The sequence below is a fragment of the Struthio camelus genome, chromosome 3 (genome assembly GCF_040807025.1).
Source record: "Struthio camelus isolate bStrCam1 chromosome 3, bStrCam1.hap1, whole genome shotgun sequence".
Classification (NCBI taxonomy): domain Eukaryota; kingdom Metazoa; phylum Chordata; class Aves; order Struthioniformes; family Struthionidae; genus Struthio; species Struthio camelus.
This window is the reverse complement of record NC_090944.1, coordinates 41,436,591-41,456,187: the sequence shown is the minus strand read 5'-3', so window position 1 is coordinate 41,456,187 and position 19,597 is coordinate 41,436,591. Positions and strand designations below refer to the sequence as shown.

The following is a 19,597-nucleotide window of genomic DNA, read 5'->3' as shown; positions in this document are numbered from 1 at the left end:
AAATAGATCTCTTCAACAGAAAGCCAGAAGCTTATGGGCTAGGCAACTTAAACCAAAGGTCCTTTTCAAAGTCACCTTGCTAATTTGGGGGAGTGATTTGAACTTATTCATGGCAGGGACTCCTGGACTGAGCCTCCCCTGTTGAAATTGCTGGGCAAAGCGTAGGATCACCACGGGGGTGTAGGTGGTCAACTAGAGTAAAGAAAAGTTAAGTTCTGGTTCATGGTTGGAGGTATAAATAATGGGAGTTTAAACCTGAAGATCTCTCATCCTAGTCCTGAGGTACTGAACAGAAAGGTCTCCTGCGCTGTCAGTGCATCCCCCAACGTCCTGACTTCACTGTCAGGATAAGGGGCAGATCTGAAAGTTGCACTTAGTCCTCTGCGTTTCCGCAGTTGAGAAGCGGCAGAGGAAGGATTTGAGTACGCTGTCCGGGTTTGGATGTGGATTACTGATGCAAGCAATTGTTGTGAAGACTTCAATGTTTATATACACACCCACTGGCAGAAATGTCTGCGCTTTGAGAGTAGTAGGCACCTCCAGGTTAGATAGCAGCTGAGTAGGGATGTTGTAGGTTTTGTTCCTATCTAAAACTCTATCAGACACCTAAACCCTTGAAGGTTGAGAGGGAGAGACTCATGAGGGTGATGGTTGATGTTCTTTGTATCTGCGTTCCTAGATTACTCTGAGGAGGATAACGTGAAGTTGTTCACTGAAGATTATGGCATTGCATGAAAGGAATGTAACATCAGGCCGTAAATTAATAGAAGTAGGGAAAAGCTCATTCTCAACTTCTGCTTGTTAATCCGTCCGCTTGCATATAAGCCCTTTGCACTGGGAACTTGTACTGAATAAATGTAGCTTTTATAATAAAGGAACCTGCCACACCAAGTGTATTTTGCAAAGATTTAGAGCAAAGAAAAGTTGCCTCCTGTCTTTAACTTCAGGTGCATGTAAAGTGAGTTTTGCGTTATTTTCTAAGACTACTTTTGCGTGTGAGATTTCATGTTCAGTACAACAGGAAGATTATGTGGTTCTGATTAATGTTAGCCCAGATGCCTTTCTTCTTAACCCCTTGAAATTGAAAAGAAGCATGAGTTACAGTGCAAACACAGATAGATTTAGTTGTACTTTAACATACTGGTCAAGGTGAGCCCAAGCCGTCCTAATGTGACATGCTTGACATAATCCAAAGTGGATATTAATATATTTAAAAAATACATTCTGATGTTGCTTCAGTGTTTTTTCTCCATGACAGGCATTCTAAATTAAAGCTTTTGTGGAAACTTGATTACAAACTTCCTGTGAGTCTGAACAACTGAAACCTTTTTGGAGCTGTCAAGATATGTTCTAATAGCTCTAATTTTTAGCTGACTACAGAGTTAAACTTATTCTTCAGGGTTGTTTTTTTTTTTTTTGCTAACAAATATCAGAAAAGTTTTGGAGAAGAAGCTGTGTTTCAATGCTGTCCTTTCCCCTTTTCCATTTCCCTTCTATAACTTTGGACAATTATTTATGTTAATCGAAAGCAAAATAGTTACACCACTTGTTTGCTTTTGTAGAAGGCCACGCACGAGGGAAAAAATAGAACAGTTGTTCATGATTTATATTGGGGTTTCGGAGCGTGAGGAAAAAGGAGGAGAACTTTAAGTTTCAAATGCCTGAAGTTAACAGTAAGGTTTTTTTTATTTGCACCCTCTTCCTACTCCTGCCCCACCCCCCACTCCTGGTCTTTCAAAAGTGCTCTGAGTGGTCCTGGTCATAGCCATCCCTGGTGGGGGTCACTTCACGTTTTCCACTCACGTGGCTGTCTAGTTTGTGTGACCTTTAGCATGAGAATGCTGAAGTTAAAGTCCGTGTAGTATTTCCCTGAGCAGGCTGGTCCTTTCACAGTGGCTGAACTGGACCATTTATATTTGTGACCATTTTAAGAAAGTGGATTGGGTCTAACCTAATGCATTCTAATCTCTTCATATGACTGGCTTGTTTATGTCTGAACTTAGTGGATGTTTTTTCAGTGTGCATGTTATTCCATGGCGTCCTCTGCCTCTAGAAAAGAGGTGGGAAAGGGCTTTTCACACTGATGAGATTACAGGTTAAGCGATATTTAAAGGTGTAACATTAACCTGATTTCAGGTTCATGACCCTGTCAATGTGATGCCAGCATTTTTACCCAATAGGTTAGAGTATTTAATTGCAAACTGTGGGAACAAGCAGTTGTTTAACTACCTTGAAGGTGATGTTCACCCTCATTCTGTTCCCTCATGCCCTAAGTCTGGTCATACCCCCCAAAAGTGGAAGCTGTTGGAAATAAATGAGGAGCTGGATTTGAGTAGGTTTAATGCACCTGGTCTGCGTGCGTGCAAAAGTTAATGCATTTGCTGTACATGAACTCTAGTTTTGTTCTTTAAGGATGTTAGTGTAGTCATGTTTTATTTGCATACTGCTCTGAGTAAACAAGCCTTTTCTAAATGACTTTAGCACATGGTGTTAAAGTTGCTTGCTGCACATTTTAGTGGGTGTTTTGCTTAACACAGTACCCAGAAGTTCTTTTGCATCTAGTACAAATTTCTGGTAACACTTAGTACCTTTGTGGCAAAAGAGTAATCAGTGCATTGCACAATTTCATAGGTAAAGAAAATGCAAATTGAAACCTTGGAGACTCTTGCTCGGATTACGGAGCTTGTGTGATTCATTATGTGGCACATAATGATCACCATGCAGTAAATAATTGTCTTACAGTCAGAGTTTTTATTAACTTTGTTATACTGGAGATGAAGGACAAATATTGTGATTGTGCTAGTTAGTAGGGAATCTTTAGGTCCTAATTGTGTGTTTGAGCTTTGTAGAAGCAGTGATAGGAAAAGTGGCCTTTCCTGTATTTTCAAGAGAAGTTTCCTTCCTCTTCTGTCCAGTTCAGTTTTGTGTCGTCTTCTGGCTGTGGGCAATCGAAGCTAATTCCTTAACTGATTGTGTGACCAGATTTAGGGGCTAAGGAGGATCCTGAAATCAGGACTAAGAGTGTAAACTACTAGCATGTGATAGGTTGGGTCACTGAACCAACGCAAGGGTCAGAGCTAAAGTCCTTGCCTTTTTTCAGGACTAGAGCAGGATATAAAATACGTTCCCAAGAGATGTGACTTGAGATAAAATTAAATGTCCTGAATAAAGCACAAAAGAAACATGAGGTGTGAGAGTTTCTGAAACACAGGACAAAAGTGCCCTAAAAGTTTTAAGGGGATGCTGGGGTAGAGGCTTATATCTGAAGATCATTCTGGTCAGCTCAAACGTATACTCGCTTCTACGTACAGAGTTCTCTGACATTCACCATCTGCTGTGGCAGCATGTCCCTTGTGTAGGAGGCTTGTTATCCTTGTGGCAATTCTTCACCTTCTGTGAAATCTCTGTTGCATGCTTGTCTTAGCTCTGCTTTGAATATGGGTGATGAGGTCGCATAAGTTGCATGTTAGAGGTACTTTCTTCACCCTGTTAAACCTAATTAAATGTTGCTTGCTAAACTCGAAGTTCTATGTTGCTCTGTCTTGGGTAATGCTTCTCCCAAATAATCATGCGAGGAGGTCATTGCCATTGGGGACTGTTTTTTTTTTTTTTTTTTTTTGCCTAAAACAGGCTCTTTAGTCTTGTGTTGATGGTTACAAGTACAACGTTTCTCTGAAACGGAAAGCCACTAACGATGTTCTGTGTGGGGAATTGAGAGATGCATGCTTTTGCATACTGGCAGGTCATATACTTTGTGATGGAGCAGCAACTGGCACAGATGTCTGCCAATGAATAGATTAATACTCTAACAACTTGAGTATCACTTGCTTTTGCCAGGTGATACAAAAGGGTAGTTCAGCCTATTTCATCTCCCTTTTTACCCATTGGCACTTAGGTACTTAAGGCTGGTAGATTTCACAGTGATGCTCTCATGACACCCAAATGTAAAGTAATAAACGATTGTATTATACACTGTCCATTGATTCTGTAGCAAAGTGTAAATATTGCTAATTTCCCCACCTAATTTTCACTTGTTGGAGTGCAAATCAATATATGATGTATTTTGAGTATATGCATTTTTGGTAATAAGCCCCACTTACCACATTTCTTTTGCTTTATGCTCATAATAGAGATTTTAGAATTGTCAAGTGTGTATCCTTTTCCTTCTATTGATTGTTTTATTTTAGTTCCCCTTATTGTGTTCTTTTCACGTTCTTCTCTTCTGAATCTTTCTTTCTTTTTTTCCTCCTAGCAGTCTTTTTCTGTCTTGTGTATTCATCTATCCATGTGCAAAGCATTTCTCTATGTTCACGCCCTCTGTAAAATAATGAACAACTAAATTCCTTCTCCATATCTTAAAGACAAGATGTAGCTAGGAGGACTCTGAGGATTCCGCTTTCCTAAAGTGGTGCTCTGTCTCAGATTTATTGTGTGGTTGCTTTTGGTTGTATGATCTGTAAGTCTACATATTTCTTGAAAGAGAGAGAGGTTGACATACATTGAAGAAGCTAAATTGCTGACCAGAGATAGGTATGTTCTGAATACTTATGCTACCTAAGCAGTTAACCTTTATCTCCACTAATTGAGAGATGGCTGCCTTCAAGAATAATGTGTCAGTTTAAAACACATTCTAAATTTTAAACGACTCTACCAGCAAAGGATACGGTTTTGATAATGGTAGTTAAAAAGCTGTCTGACTTATTCCAGACAGTCTTAATAATGAGAACTATGTGATCTGAAATACTAAACTTCTGGAATTACAGTAACTTCTGTTAATATATATGATGCAGATTCCTGGAAACTTGAGGAACAGTCTTCCAGCGGCTGAGGAATGCAGCTCTCCCCGGATATGTGGATATCTTGCACAAATCAAACTGAAGTGGGATGGACTAGTAGTAAGTAAGTTTTTGTTCCTTTTCCAGGCATGTTTCTCCTGAGGTGGCTTTTTTTTTCTTTTCTTTTCTTTTCTTTTTTTTTTTTTTAAGACTTGTAATGCACATCGTATTCATTCGCCTAGATGGGCTGGATTAAAAGCTGAAAATGATTACCCAGCTGGGAAGAGGCCCAAGAAGATGTGTTACATGTTGTTTATGCTTTTACCAAACTTTAATTTTGACATCTCATTTCATAATGAATGCTCTATATCTCATTTTGTCTGTAATTTCAATTGCTTGTCTGCAACTGACTTCATTGCTCAGTGCACGGGGAGCTTGCCTCTTAAAGCAGGTCTTAATGAGCTCAAATGCAGCTGGAAGTGGATTCATCAGCAACAGTTGGAGATATTCATTCTGTATTGTAACAGCTGTGAACTTGAGTTCATATATGTAATGTGTGCTTAATCTTCCTGTGCTGTCAGTGATAGGAAGAGGAGGAATAACTTTTTTCCATATTTAATAATGATCTAACACAAGGCTTTTGACAGGTAAATTGCAAAGTATATGCTACAAAGCAAGTTAAGAAATAATTTTCCATGATTCTCAGTTTTGTAAGGCTTTTGATTTGCATTTCTAATATGATTAAAAACTAACTTACCTGTTTGAGTTTGCAAATTGCCTCATCTGTATGGAAGGTGATGGAAAAAGTGGAGGCATTGTAGTTTTACGGTTGTTCCTGAATTCTATCTGGACTTGGGGGAAAAAAAAAAAAAAAAAAAGAAAAACCAAACCTGTTTCTGTTGTGAGGGTTTTGCTTTTGTTTTTCTTCTCTTTATCTCTTTCACCAATAATTCATTTAATATTGTTTGGAAATTTCAGGAGAGTGAGAGAAAAATGATCAGATTTATTAACTGAAAAGTGCTTAAGCACCACCACTTTGCCCCTTGCTTCTCTATGACATGAAGTATAAATTCATGAAGATGTGGAAAAGTGTGTGCTAGCCTGTTAGAATGAGTCTTCCTTTGTCTTATCTGTATTTTTTCAAAACTGTATCAAGATTGGTATGAATCAAATCTTGTTACTTGATATTTGAATCTTGGATACTTTCTGCCTAATCCTTTCTATAAGAACACTGTACATATTAAAATATAGTACAGTAAAGATCGTTGATTACATTCTCTTGCCTGCCAGTCCTTACTGTGTGATAAAATGTCTCACAGTTTTAGGTTGACCTTGCATTGGCTTTCGTACAGCTATAATCTGTTTGATGTCCTTTTAAAAGCTGAAAGGAACCCATACATAGAGTGAAATTGCACACTGTTGCTGACGTAATGTCCTTCATCTGATTAATTCAAGCTAATAGGATTTTGTGGTCTCTCCACTTTTTCTTCCCCTTTTTAAGTTTCAGATATTAGGCCAATGCCTTTACAAATGAAAGGCTAATCTCTGTTTTGTGACAAGGTGTATCTAGGTTTTTGCAGACCGTATTGATTATCTTGTGAAGTGATGATTCACGTTTTTCTGAATTGTTTTATGATACGCAAGATGGAACTCTTCAGAGTAGGGACATTTTTTTTCCTTTTTTTCAGAAGTGCTAATACAGGAAATATGTTTCCTTACCCTTGTGTCTTTGGATAGACCTCACACAGGGTTATAAGTACCTCCTTCTATTTGCAGCTTAGTGAAGTTGGGCACCTTACTGAGAACTTCATAGTTTGTCTTGGTAGCTCTGCTAAGCAGAGAGAGAGAGAGAGGGAGAGAGAGAGAGAGAGAGAGAGTCAATCTCATGGGTTTGGTGTGGTATATAGATGCCAAGTGCTAAGAATTCCTGGAATGTGGAGTTGCACAGAACTGATAAAGTTTGCTTTGTTTCCTTAGTGACTTGACCCATTGAGAAAGTGTGGTTCCCTAGGAAGCTTTAATAGCTCAAAGTTGGTATTGAATAAAGGGAAAGGCCCCAACATAATTCTGCTTGTTTTCACCTGCTGCCAAAAAGATTAATTTTCTTAACCTTAGTACAGAAAATACAACCCTGAGTTTTGAAAGTGATTTATAGAGATCCTTCACACTTATCAGTTTGAGTAAATATGCCACAGGCTTCTGCGTTTCAAACAACTATAATCTTTTCATAACCTAGTGAGTTTACAATGTGGTAATTTCATTTCAGGGCAAGAAAGTTTCAAGGAAAAACACCTTCTAATTAGAGTGATATAATCACTTTACTTACATACTGTGGTTTCATATGACTTCAGAAAAATAGTTGAGTGATTAATCTTTAATTTTACCCATCATTAACTTAATAAGGAAACTGGAGATATAATGAAAAACAAATGGCAGAACTGTACAACTGGGCCATTATTATGCGAAATCTTTTTGGCTTTTTTTATTTGGTCAGAAATGCCATTCTGTGAACTGTGTGAAATGTGTCAGCAACTGTTACCTCAAATAACGTGTAAAAACATTTTTATAACAAGTTTGAACTTTATTGAAGCCTTTGCAGAGCTTGATACTGGAATTCCTCCCTCTTCCCCACAATCCCCATTTTATTTTCCAGTTTTATTAGGAAGCAAGCATTGCATCAACTAACTTCTAAAATCACAATTGCCTCACATCCGTTTTTCAGAAGGGAAGAAAGCCATCTTGAAAACTGCATGGAAATATTCTTAGAGTGGGTTTGGTTCTATTTTAGTGTCTGCTGCTATCTTTAGTCATGTTGCTGATAAGTTGACTTACTCAGTTGTGTAGTAATGCAGTTTTCATAATAAACATGACAGGATTGCTCTAGTGGCTTGGAGACCAAAACAGATTGCAACAATAGAAGCAAATTGCTTTTTTCATAAACTTTGCTGTAATTCTTACCAGATGTAAAATAGACAACATAATTTTGCAGATGTAATGCTTGAATAGTGAATATTCCTGGCTGTTTGAAAACGTTCTTCTGGAAGTTATACTTTCTTTACTTCATTAGTTAATACATGTAAAAACAGCCGAACAAACATCCGCATGTAGCAACACAACAGAAAAGAAGTTGTGGTGATCTTAACTAACCTGCTTGGAGGCCTCTGCATGTTAATAATATAAAGTAAGCAGCTGAGGAATGTGTATTGCTGTTGACAGTGAGCGACTGTAAACATCCTCGACTGGAAGCTGTGAAGCAGCAGATGGGGCTTTCAGTCGGATGTTTGCAGCTGCCAACTGCCACAGACGTCAAGAAATGTTTGACACCTAAAGCATAGTTGTCTGTTTAAAACTTATATTCTGTTTGTTTTGTCACAGACATACAAATTTAGGCCAAACCTTTCTACTTAGTACTTAATCTTTCTTGTGATGTCTGTGTCTAAATAGCTAGAAGTAGCTTAGTTATTGGTAGGAACTGTGAAATACTAGAAACTGAATAGAAAGCAAAAATAGAATAAATTAGGAGGGTTATTTTTAATTACAGACTTCATTTTAAGTCTTTAAAAGTAAGCTTCCCTACAGCTTGCTTTGCTGTGCGTATTGCTTGACTCGGTTACTAGACTCCACTAAGTTTAGTGGAGTCTAGCTTTTACTAGTATGCACACTTAGCATCTCTCTAATTCCTCATCTAGAATTTGAAATTCTAAGCCTTGTAGGAAGTAACCACTTACAGGATTTTTGGAAACTAGAAATACACTAATCATGGCAACTGTGGAAAACATTACAAAAATAACTCTTCCTGGAAAGTGCTAAGACTGCAAAATGATGGGGACGATAGGGAGATACCATTTGATTTGGCCCGTATCTGACATGTCTGGTAGTGTCTCAGTTGTTTGAGATTCTAATGATTTTCCTGCCTTGTTCCTTCTCCTTTCATTCACCTTCCTCCTCCCCTTGAAAGAAGGAGAGGAAGTGCTGGAAGCTGATTCATACTTTTCTAGAAGTCAGTTGAGACAATTTTAAGACTCCAGGACTGCCAATTACTTTTATGTATGGGTGGACCCCTGTGCTTAAGTATGACCCCAGGATCTTAGCTGCAGGGAACAGTTTGTGGTTGGCATGGTATTAGCCCTCTTATTTAATGGTGACTGCTATCCTACAAGAAAAAGAGCAACAAGGTTGTAGCACGTTTAAGTTGTTTTGAAAGCATATGTGCATTCACTCTTGCAATGATCTATGTTTTTGTTGGTGTACATGTTAGATAGATAGCCAAGGTTTTGATAAAGAGTTTTGTTAACTTTTTTCTTGTTGCCAGTGTCCTTTCTCAAATGTGTATGCGTGTTCATATAAAAATATGACGGGGCATATCCTAAACCTTAATATGTTGCTTTACCTTTCATATATAACCTAAGATTCTCTGAAGATTCTGACCTGCTTCTTTGTTTTTGTTTTTTTAAAGGAGCTATGTCCTGGTGAAGATTCTCATGAAACATTATTGACATGTCTACTTAAAGCTATATCTGCGCGGTTCAGAACGCGTGATCTATGTTTGACAAAACTTTATTAATCCATGCTTTGCAAATAGCTTTTAGTGTAGATTTGTGTGCTTGCCATAGATTCAGATTATATTGTATTTCAGCAGTGCTTGAAGGCTCCTATTAGGATTAGCACTGCACATCATCTTGCACGCTTTGCCATACATAGTAAGATATGAGCTCTCCCAACAAGGGATTACAATCTAATTCAAGACCAGTTATCAAAGTGGAATCCAGATAATGTCAGCAGGAGACAAATGGGAAGAATGAGTGGAAAACCATATGGACAAGGAGTGAGGCTTAAGGCATGATTATACAGAGTAGCTGTCTGCGTGTGTAGGTGTCTTTGAGTTGTTTGCTTAGTTAAAATGGAGGAAGAGACAAAAGATGTCTGATTAACCAGTTAGTTTTCTAGCTATAAATGTTTTGAAAGCAGATGGTTTGGTAGGATGGTATGTGCATTTGAAGTTAGGAAAAAAGTTGATGAAGCTGAAGGTGTGGTGTTTGTTTGGGGGTGTGTGTGTGTATACAAGCACAGCGGAGGGGGCAGGTGAAATGGAAAGGGTTTTCCAAAAGCCTTTTTTTTGCAAATCTAAGAAATTCTGAAAAGCTTGCAGTGACCTCAGAGGAAGAAGAGCCAATATGAATGCAACATTTGGCCTAAAAGTAACTTGGCAACATACTAATTGGCTTCAGGGGCCAAGGTGGATGTCGGAATTGGGACTTCTACTCATTGCAGAAGTAACAGCAATTTTCCTTGTGCATTTGTGACAAATGAGAAATGGAAGTTCAAGAGAATAGTCAGGCTATAGTTTTACGGTTGTGAATGATAAAGAGGGATGTTACTGCTGACAGAGCGGGACAATAGTTAGAGATACGTAGTTCAGCGTGTATGATATTAAGTTTTTAGGTGGATGGATGCTTTTGCAACCTTTCTAGGCTTAAAACCAGCCTTACTGACAACCCAGAGCATTTCCCAAGTGACCTTGTAATGAAATTCATGAAAGTTGGACCCACTTGAGAAATATTATCTAGGCAGAGGATTCTTAACATAGTGTCCTCATCTGGAAAGCTTTGCTATATATTTGAAGAAGAGGATTGAGCAATAGGAGAGAACTTGCATAGACAGAGTATTTAATATCAAAAGCATTAAGTACCTCCTGTGAAGATTTACATATTGATAATATTTGTTCTTTGGCAGGAAATTCTTGCAATACCCATTCTATTACTCTTCTTCCTGAATTACGTACTGTCTCAAAGTTCAGCATGTTTCCTCTTGGAAAATGTACTAGTATGTTGGGACTGTTTTCTTCAACCTCTAATCTCACTACATGCACATGAAGAGTTTTCTTCCAGAAAAACAACTACAGACAAGTAACCTGCTCTTCTGCCAGCCACCGCTTAAAACCTGATGGGCCAAACTTTAGAAGAATGTTAGAGCAGTGGTCCATAATTGCTGTCCACAGTGGAGGCAGGCTGCAAATTTTGTTATCCTAAATGCTACTATACTTTGCTTTACCTGGTACTTGTTGAGGTCACTGTCTCAGCTGGAACTCTGTCTCAAGTGGCTCTTAATTAGGATCTGCTTTCAGGACCTCATTTCTAGATCTGAATATCTGGAGTCAGACTGTCTTCACCCTTTTATTGAAATGATGGCTATATTCTTCAAAAAGCTACTTTCCTACTAAAACCTTTTAAAAATGAAGAGCTCTTAGGTAAGGACTTCTGATTTTGATTCCACAGAAGTTCAAGGATATCCTTGAGGAAGCAGAGAAGGAAGAGGGAAGGTCAACCAACACTACTTACCTGTGCATATTGCTTATGGAAATTATCTTTAAAATAGCAGGACAGCTGTTGGAAAAGGCACAATTCATCTGCCTACGTATGCACTTGTTATGAAGAGAATACAGTTGATGATGTGAACAGAAAGCTTTCAGTACAGAGCTGCTGTTCCTACTCAAGCCACACTAAAGAAAACCCAAATTGTTCAAATATGTGCTTTAACTCTTTGGTGGAAAAATGAGTGTTTAATACAACTCTTCTTAGGGAGTTTTCTTTGTTAATGACATGAGAAATAGCATTATACATTAGTGTTCAATGTGTTTGTTTTGTTTAAAGATATAGTAAGAGAGGATGATCTAATCCTGTAGCTCTGCATCCAATCTAAACTTGAAAGTATAACTGTTGTGAGTTGAACTGGGCATAGAACTTTATTTTTCCCTTTAGCAATAATTTGTAGACCAAGATGTGTGAAATCATTTCTGCTTTGTACTGATAGATAATAAAACTTCATGCAGACTGTTCTGTTTTCAAACAGTCAATGTGAAACAAGTGGATAAAGGATATGAAGAGGGAAGCCATGTGCTGTGCAGTGATGTAGTGTTTTTCCACATAATGGCGTGAGGCATTATTTTAGCTGTGGATGTACATGTAGCTGCTTTTATTTAACAATGCTTCTCTTGATTTAATATGCATAACCAGCATTTTAAGCAGATTCAACTTTCCTGTCATTGGTACTTGATTTGTCTTGTGAGTAAATTGGAGATATTTTGAGCAACCTTCTATCTTGAGTGTTGCTAAAGATTTTCTTTCCTTTTTATTTGTTTTCCGCTTGTGTGTCTTATGATTAAACGTGTACCTTCAGTGATACTGCAGAGCAAAGCAAAGAGATTCCAGGGCTTCTATTCTTTCCAGAGGTAAGAATATCAGTGAAAAGGAGGAATTCTGTTAGGAGTTTTTTTTGCAGTCTCTTCTAGGCATCCTGATCTACTTCAGTGAATGGTTGCTGCTTTGGTGACTGCCCAGCAGAATTCTGAGCTGTTTTATCCTCTTTGTTACTCTACTGTATTTGTTATTTTTGTCTCAAGTAAGAGCAAAAAAAAAAAAAAATTAGCTCTCCAGAATGCTGTGCAGAGATCTTTTCTGTTTTTTTGTCTTGATTAAATCGTTCGTCTCTTTACCTTCCTCCGTTGACTCACCATTCTTCATTGGATGGAACTTAAACTGCCTGTCCCTTGTTTTCAAGGCCATCATGGCATGTATATTAACTCACACATCTGGTTGGCCTATAATGCTTTTCTCCATTACTGACTTGAACTTTTTCAGTCTCTTCGCTATAAAAGAATAATCGGGCAACAACCTTTCCAATTACTTCAGTGCAGTATATGCTTGGGAAGGGTTTGGGCGCTCTTCTGAAAGCTACAGCTTGCTAGATATTTTCTTATAAGAGTGTTTTTAGTACTTTTTTTCCCCCTTGCCCTCATCACCTTCTGTGCGCTTTGAGAGTGGGATTAATATTTTATTTATTGCAGTGTAGATTTTACTGAGTTGATAGCTATGTTTCTAATGTGTGCTGCCACTCCTGGGGAAGCTCTCTACCTTCTGATCCTATGCAGAATGATGAAAACAATTGTTGTTTTTAAAAAAAAAAAACAACAAAACAAACCCACACTCTCACACACAGACTTGGCAGCAAAACGAGAGATAGTACGATATGTATCAGGGCAGAAGGGGAAGAAAGAGGCAAAGGAGATTGTGCATCAGCTGCCTGGATGTGTGCTGGGCAAAGTAAATTAGCCTTGTATTCTAGAATTTATTAATACAATTAGTTTCAAGCACTTAGCTGTTTCTTTTTTATGACATTATTCCATGGAATGTAAGCTCATCTGAAGCTCTTGCTTGAAACTTACTGTTTAAAAAAAAAAAAAAGCAACTGTATCTAGTCTATTTACATTAAGAACAAAATGCTACTGTTCCTTTAGAGTAAGGATCTTATTAGTGTCCCAGGAATGTAATGTACAGAGGCTAGAATGAAATCCCTCTATTTTGACTGTTGAAAGTTATGTAATCTTAAAGCCTCTCTGCATATCTGATGTGATTTTTGAGATTCGTAGCAGTGATTAATTCTGTAGCTATAAATGCTCTTCATCAATGTCCTGAAATGTTTTGAAAACATATGGAGGGTTTTTTAACAGCTTAAAATGAACAGCAGCAAAACAACTGAAAGTCTGCTCAGTAGATATTGTTGTAAATATGTTTTATCTCCTTGAAACTGTACCTGTGATAAGGGTTTTTTTTAATCTTGTGTTATATCCTTCAAGACACTCCAGCCAGTGATTAGAACATGAGGTTCTATGTAATGCAAGGAAAACAGTTTGAAAGGAAGATAGACTATGAAAGTACAGGAAACTGTGCAGAGCAGTGGAGGAAGATAACCCAGGTAACATAAACACTAGCTGCTGCATGAACACGCAAAGCTAGTTCAGGTCCTAGACTTACTGTGTAAAACCTAATACTCCTCCAAACTAGGAGCAGTGAGGAGGAGAGTGAGGCAACAGCCAAATGTCTCTGCAGCCTGTCTGATAAGCTATGCTACAGCTTCTCTAGTTCTTCTTAAAGTCAGTTTGCCTGTGCAGTACCTTCCTCCCAAATATTTCCAGTGGGTCAGACCCATTTGAAATAGCTGTGTATGTTCTGCAGGACTTGTTAGATTAGGCTTAGCACTGTGACACTGCAGATGTACAGCTTTTTGACCAAAGGTGGCTCTAGAAGCGATACAGCAGCCACTGGGAATATCACATCAGTACAGGTATCTGTGAATTAGCTAAGTAACCCATGAGTGGTAGTTAACTACTCTTTGAACAAATGCCCTTTTGGTCCTTGACAAGCAAGTAGGCTTTCTTGTTATTTTCTGAGCAGTTAAACTTCTTTATAAAAAGAAACAAGCAGGAATTTAACATTCTGTAAGTAAATTTGGTGTTATCTGAATCTGAAAAACACTGGAAATGTGATTTTTCTGTCCCATTGTGTGTTATTTTAATCTTTGAATGTTCTATGAGAATCCAATTGTTCATGCGACTTGGTAGGAAATACCTATGAGACAGGCTTCATGTTGCTGAACTTATTACACTTGTCTACATCACAGCTATATCTGAGCTGGTTCATGTTAGGCTCACCTGAGCAAAGGAGGAGAGGCTTTTTACAGGACAACTTTTCTTGGTTTTTTTAGGTATGTATTCAGGAATGAGATGACTTGTCCCCAGTTGTGACGCATGTATCTCTCCTGCATCTTTAAAGTCAGGCTAATACAACTAGCTCAGATGCAAGTATCTCAGCTTGTAGAAGTTTATATCTGATCAGGTGAATCCATTTTTTTACTCTTAAAGGAGGAAATTTCACAAGGCAGAAAGGTCTTGAAACACATGAGCTGAAAAAAGGAACGTGAACGGAAAGTCAGAGGGCTTTGTAATGGCTTGCAAAAGTCTTACTCATTGTCAAAGAATCCCCAGTCAAAGGAGATATCAAAGATAAAATGGCTGAGAATAGAGGTGGAAACAGCTATTAAAAATACTCTTTTTCCCTCTTCTTCCTGCCACCAGAAATCTCTAAATAGATTGTTGCTAGCTTTTATTCCATGAATATAAATTAGCAGATAATGAAGCACTGTATAAAATTAGTAAGAAAATGATATGGAGGGAGGGAGGACAGTTGGACAGTTACGGAAAGAAAGACTTTATTAGGAAACAAAAGACATTTAATGCTGGTGCTCCATGACCAGCCAGAAGTCATAGAGCAGTGCAGAAAGATTTAAAAAAAAAAAAAAAAAAAAAAAAGCTTGATTTGTCAGGTATGTGGTCAAAAAGCTAGATTTTTACTCATGTTAAAAATGGAGTGTCATCAACATTTATTCAAGCTAGGAGGATGTTTAACAACAGCTATTAAAGTACAATGTAAGTTAGATGATGCCAATAACTTGTGTCAAGGAGTTTGAGAATAGCAACATGAGAAACTCTCTGGACTGCTAATCTAAAAATAGCATAGGAGCACTCCAGATTACAAACTGAAACTAATTTGTGCCAGAGCTTAACTGGGTAAGTAGAATGTACGACTACTTATAGTCTGTCAGCTTGGCGTCCATTTTGGACAAAAGTATTGAAATAGGACTTGGATGAACGCAGGTAAGTGAAGTAAATCCATGTGAAATACTGGGAAACGGAACTTGTCTGCAATGTTATCTTTTTATTTTGTTTGTTTTAAGTCACTCTGGTAGTCTCATAAATACTTGCCTTTGTGCTATATTTCAAGATATTTCACTTGGAAACCCAAACATTCTGAAGAAAAAACTGAAAATGTAACACATCTAGATGCCATGCATCAGGTGGATTTAAAAATGTCACAAAGGTGTAAAACTGTAACTATCAGTGGAGAGTCATCCAGTCATTGATGATGGATATAAATCATCCGCAGAGTGGAGAGGTCTAGGCATCAATTCTTTACCTCTTAGCTTTAGCTTTACCATTTAGCATTTTATTTTATAGTGGATTTTGGTGTAGAGAAAACCAGAGGCCTTCCTGTCAAGCTGCAGAGGAACTAAATATTGGAAAGGTACAACGAAGATGCTAACAGGTCATACTGCAGCATGAAATGGACAAACATGGAAGAAACAGCATGAAAAACCTGAAAACAAGCACTACAGATAATACTTTTAAAATACTTTGTTTTTTTCCCCCTCAATTTTGAGTTGTTCATTGTTCTGTCAGGCAAAAAATGTCACCTCTGTACCTCTGAAGCATCTGATCAAAAGCATTCTTGCATTCCTGAGTGACAGGGTGGGAACAGAGCACTAACCAACCCTGTGGGTACAATATTTTCAAGAGATCAGCCTTTAACTAAAGATATCTTAAAGGGGCATAACTTTATTTTCCAAAAGGCTGGATGTTTAGTGTATTTGGAAAGTCAGGCTTTTAAGATAGGTCTCCATGTAGATAGCAAAGATCTTCAAGGTTGTCTTATGTCTTATTTTTGAAAGGAGTAGAACTTGGCCACATAAAAATAACACATTAAAGTGTAATTTGAGAGTTTATAGAGCTGGCTGGTCTCAAAACTGAAGTAGCTGAACTACAGATTACTTCTAACACTTCAAGATACAACCCAACTACGAGATGAGGTTATTAGATCGAATTCCTGAGTCAATCTGTCTCTGATTCATCTTTTAAATGTTGTTCCAGATCTTCAGAGTAAGCCAAATTCACTACAGCAACAAACATTTCTACTTCTCTGAACATCCTGAACAAGCAAATAACTCGAGCAAAATCCAAATGCAATTTGGCAAACTAGAATACCGCTGGAAATGCGTGCCAAAATTGCCTTGGCAAAAGCTTTTCTCTGTTTTCAGCAGATTTGGAACAATATCAGACAAGATCTCAGCTCTTTCTCCATGGAAACCTAGTGACTGTGTTAAGTATTCCTACTACTGAGTATGTAATGAGTATAGCTGTAGAAATGTGCAGTGCAGGGTGGTTTCCTTGCACTCCGTTCCTCATCTTTGAGCTGTGAGAACTGGGTTATAACTGCATTAATAGTGGTCATTAAATAAATGGAAAAGAACAACCATATGTGCTCGTAAACTTTACAGTTACGAGACAATACTTCCTCCAGCGTTTAAAAGTTAGTAGTTCTGTCTAGTTCTGGCCTTGGTTTGATTTTTGGGTCTGTAGGCAGAATGCAGTCAAAAAGGCTTCTGGGTTAACACCTAGGAGCCTGATGTTCTTCTCTGGGAAACAAATCTCAGAAGGTGGAAGAGCCAAAGAATAATGGAAAGAACTCTATATTAATACCACAGTATTTTTTTTCTTGAAACTTCCTACAGTGCTAGCAGTAGCACGAATACAAATTAGATGGAACTGTTTCAGCTATATTTGCTGGTAGTATGAGGCAAATTATTTGGGGGATTAGTTAAGCTTTCCAAGTATATGTAGTGATAAGAAACTTTAGGGGAATGGAAAACAACCAGGTAAAGTATGTGGTGAGAATTAGGATGAGGGGAATTCTCTCACAAGAGAAAGCAGAGGAAAGTCATTTTTATGCTTTGTTCAAATAGTAAGCAAATGAAGAAAGAACTTGCAGTCTAGAGAGAGCAAGAAAGGCAGCATGAAATTTGAGATTTGGCATAGGTCCTGTTCTTTTATTTACTTTTTAAATGTTGTGTCCTTGACCTGATACAGGGTAGACGCCTCAGACCACAGCAAAATGCTAGTGTGGCTGCTAATGATGCATAAGATGGATGCTCTTGAACACACTGTACATGTAGGATTTAGATGCCAAAAATTAGACAGCATCTCCCTCTGGAGGTCTTTAAAGGCATCTCTCTCTGTGCCAGGAGCTTGGTACTTATTTTAGGAAGACCGTGTCATTAAGTGCCTAAACCTTGTAATTATCTTGGATACTGTAGTTGCTTCTGTGCCACCCTGCATGTTCAGTAAAAAAAAAGAATCCATGACAGGATCAGATTGGTCACTGACTGAATAGGAAAATCAACCTATTGATTAAAATCTCTTACCTAACACCAGAAAGAATGATGGATAGCCTAAGACTCTATTGTACAAGTGGTAATTATATTTATCTTGTTGTTAATTGGGAGAAGACTAAGGATTGCATTCAGTTCATCCCTGATGCCAAAATTTAAGGGTTATTCTTCTGCACCAAGTTACTATGCTGTCTTCACAGTCAAAATTTTAGTCAGTGTACTCCGTGGAGTCTAGATCACAGTTCAACTGACTAGCACTTAGGGGTTAGTTCACTTGCCTAAACCTAATGTCATTTAGGATCTCTAGCGTATTTGGAAAAAAATGCATAATCCGGACAGATAGAGTCTGGAACCTATAGGGTATGTAAGAGAGGCAGTTGGAGGTGAGGTGGGGTGTCCCAGGGTGTTTAAAGTGGCAGCGGATACCTATGTCTGGGTAACTGAATTGCCTGAAGTGTCTGCTTTGGGATGAGCTGCATCTTTCTGTAGGCTTCATTGACTATAGGGGAAATTTATGTCTTTATATGGTTTAGGCATCTCATCCAGAGTTGAATCCTACCTTAAACATCTTTGTCTCATTATTCTTGGATCTGCAAATAATCAGGCAAACTTATTTGGATAAAAATTGTGCAAGAAAATCTCAAAAGAATCATGATTTCACCTGAGAATGTCAAAACAGTGCGTCTTCTATGGGTCCATACAACATTACATTGTTAGGAAGTGTTAATGGCATTTAAAGATGACCTGGAATTTAATTCCCTGAAAAGTCTCTCGTTGCTGGATTTAGTGTATTGCTTTTATTATTTTTGAAACTATAGGATCCCTCCAGTCTGTCATCTTACTCATGTGGATATTTCTCTCTAGAGCTATGTGGAACAGGTGGGAGCTTTGTAAGGTTGCTAACACCGTGTTTGTCCTCTGCCATCTGACAACCTAAAGACAAGAAGCTAAAGGGTTTCAGTTTCAAGATGGATTAAGTGGAGCATACTGGAAACCTGTAAAGAAGAAGTCTGATCTCCCCTTTTTTCCCCTTCAGTCTGCACCATAGCAACTATCTGCATATAAGTATTTCATGTCGTGTATGAAGAAATTTGTAAAGAAGTCTTATTATTGTTCATTTCTATCACAAAGATATACTGTATAAACATACGTGGTGCTTTCTCCCATGAATGAAAGGCCCAGCTCTCTAAGGCAGCAATTGCGAGTATCAATTTAGTTGAAAGATTTTATTTTTCTCTTATGCCTTCTTCCCTATCTATGTACTGAGGTGAGAAACCCTACTGTAAAGAATTTGAGAACTTGTACTGAAAATAACACGTGTTTTCTGATGTGAACATTTCTCCTTCTCAGCAGCTAGGTCTACAGGTTTTCCATTGAATAAATGGAATGAAATTGGTAGCTTTAAGAAACGGAGAACACAAATGTTTCAGTACCGAATTTGAATAATTAAAATTTGGAACTAAGCACATTTTTAGCCTTGCATCTTGCAATTGCTGTTTATGAGGAGTATGTTATTTCAGATTGACTTGGATCTATGGTCAGTATCACTGATTTAAGACTGGTTAGCCCTTATACTGCAAGTTGAAGGTACATGGTGGGGGGGGGAGGAAGGGCAATTGTTTCTCATAGGCTGTAAGCAGAAGATAAATGCATAGAAAGCATTTTTCTTACTGTAGTGTCAGCTGGACCCAGTTCTAAGCCTATATACTACTTTTCCGTGGTTACACATGGTTTTCTATTGCTGACTGTCTGTTTGACATTTGTGAAAGTGCTCGCACAGTAGGCCTGAAACTTGCGTAATCCCTTCTGGATGCCCAACATCAGATGCACAGAGGGTATCTTGTGTTCAGAGCTGCTTATTGTCTGCAACCTCCCTTGACTTCAGGATCCGAGTGTACTGATTCATCTAAGTTAAAATAGCTTCAAAATTGTTATGGGAATGGTGTCCGTTGCTTAAAACCCCTCAGACTTTTAGCACTTGCTTT

At 38.1% G+C, this 19,597-nt stretch overlaps 1 long non-coding RNA gene across 1 annotated transcript; it reads left to right on the top strand.

Annotated features, from left to right (window-relative positions):
• The first annotated feature begins 4,785 nt into the window (after window positions 1–4,785).
• Window positions 4,786–18,468, top strand: LOC138066707 (uncharacterized). Its single transcript, XR_011140108.1, has 3 exons — window positions 4,786–4,895; window positions 7,429–7,542; window positions 9,232–18,468. It is a non-coding gene; the product is annotated as an uncharacterized lncRNA (long non-coding RNA).
• The last annotated feature ends 1,129 nt before the right edge of the window (window positions 18,469–19,597 follow it).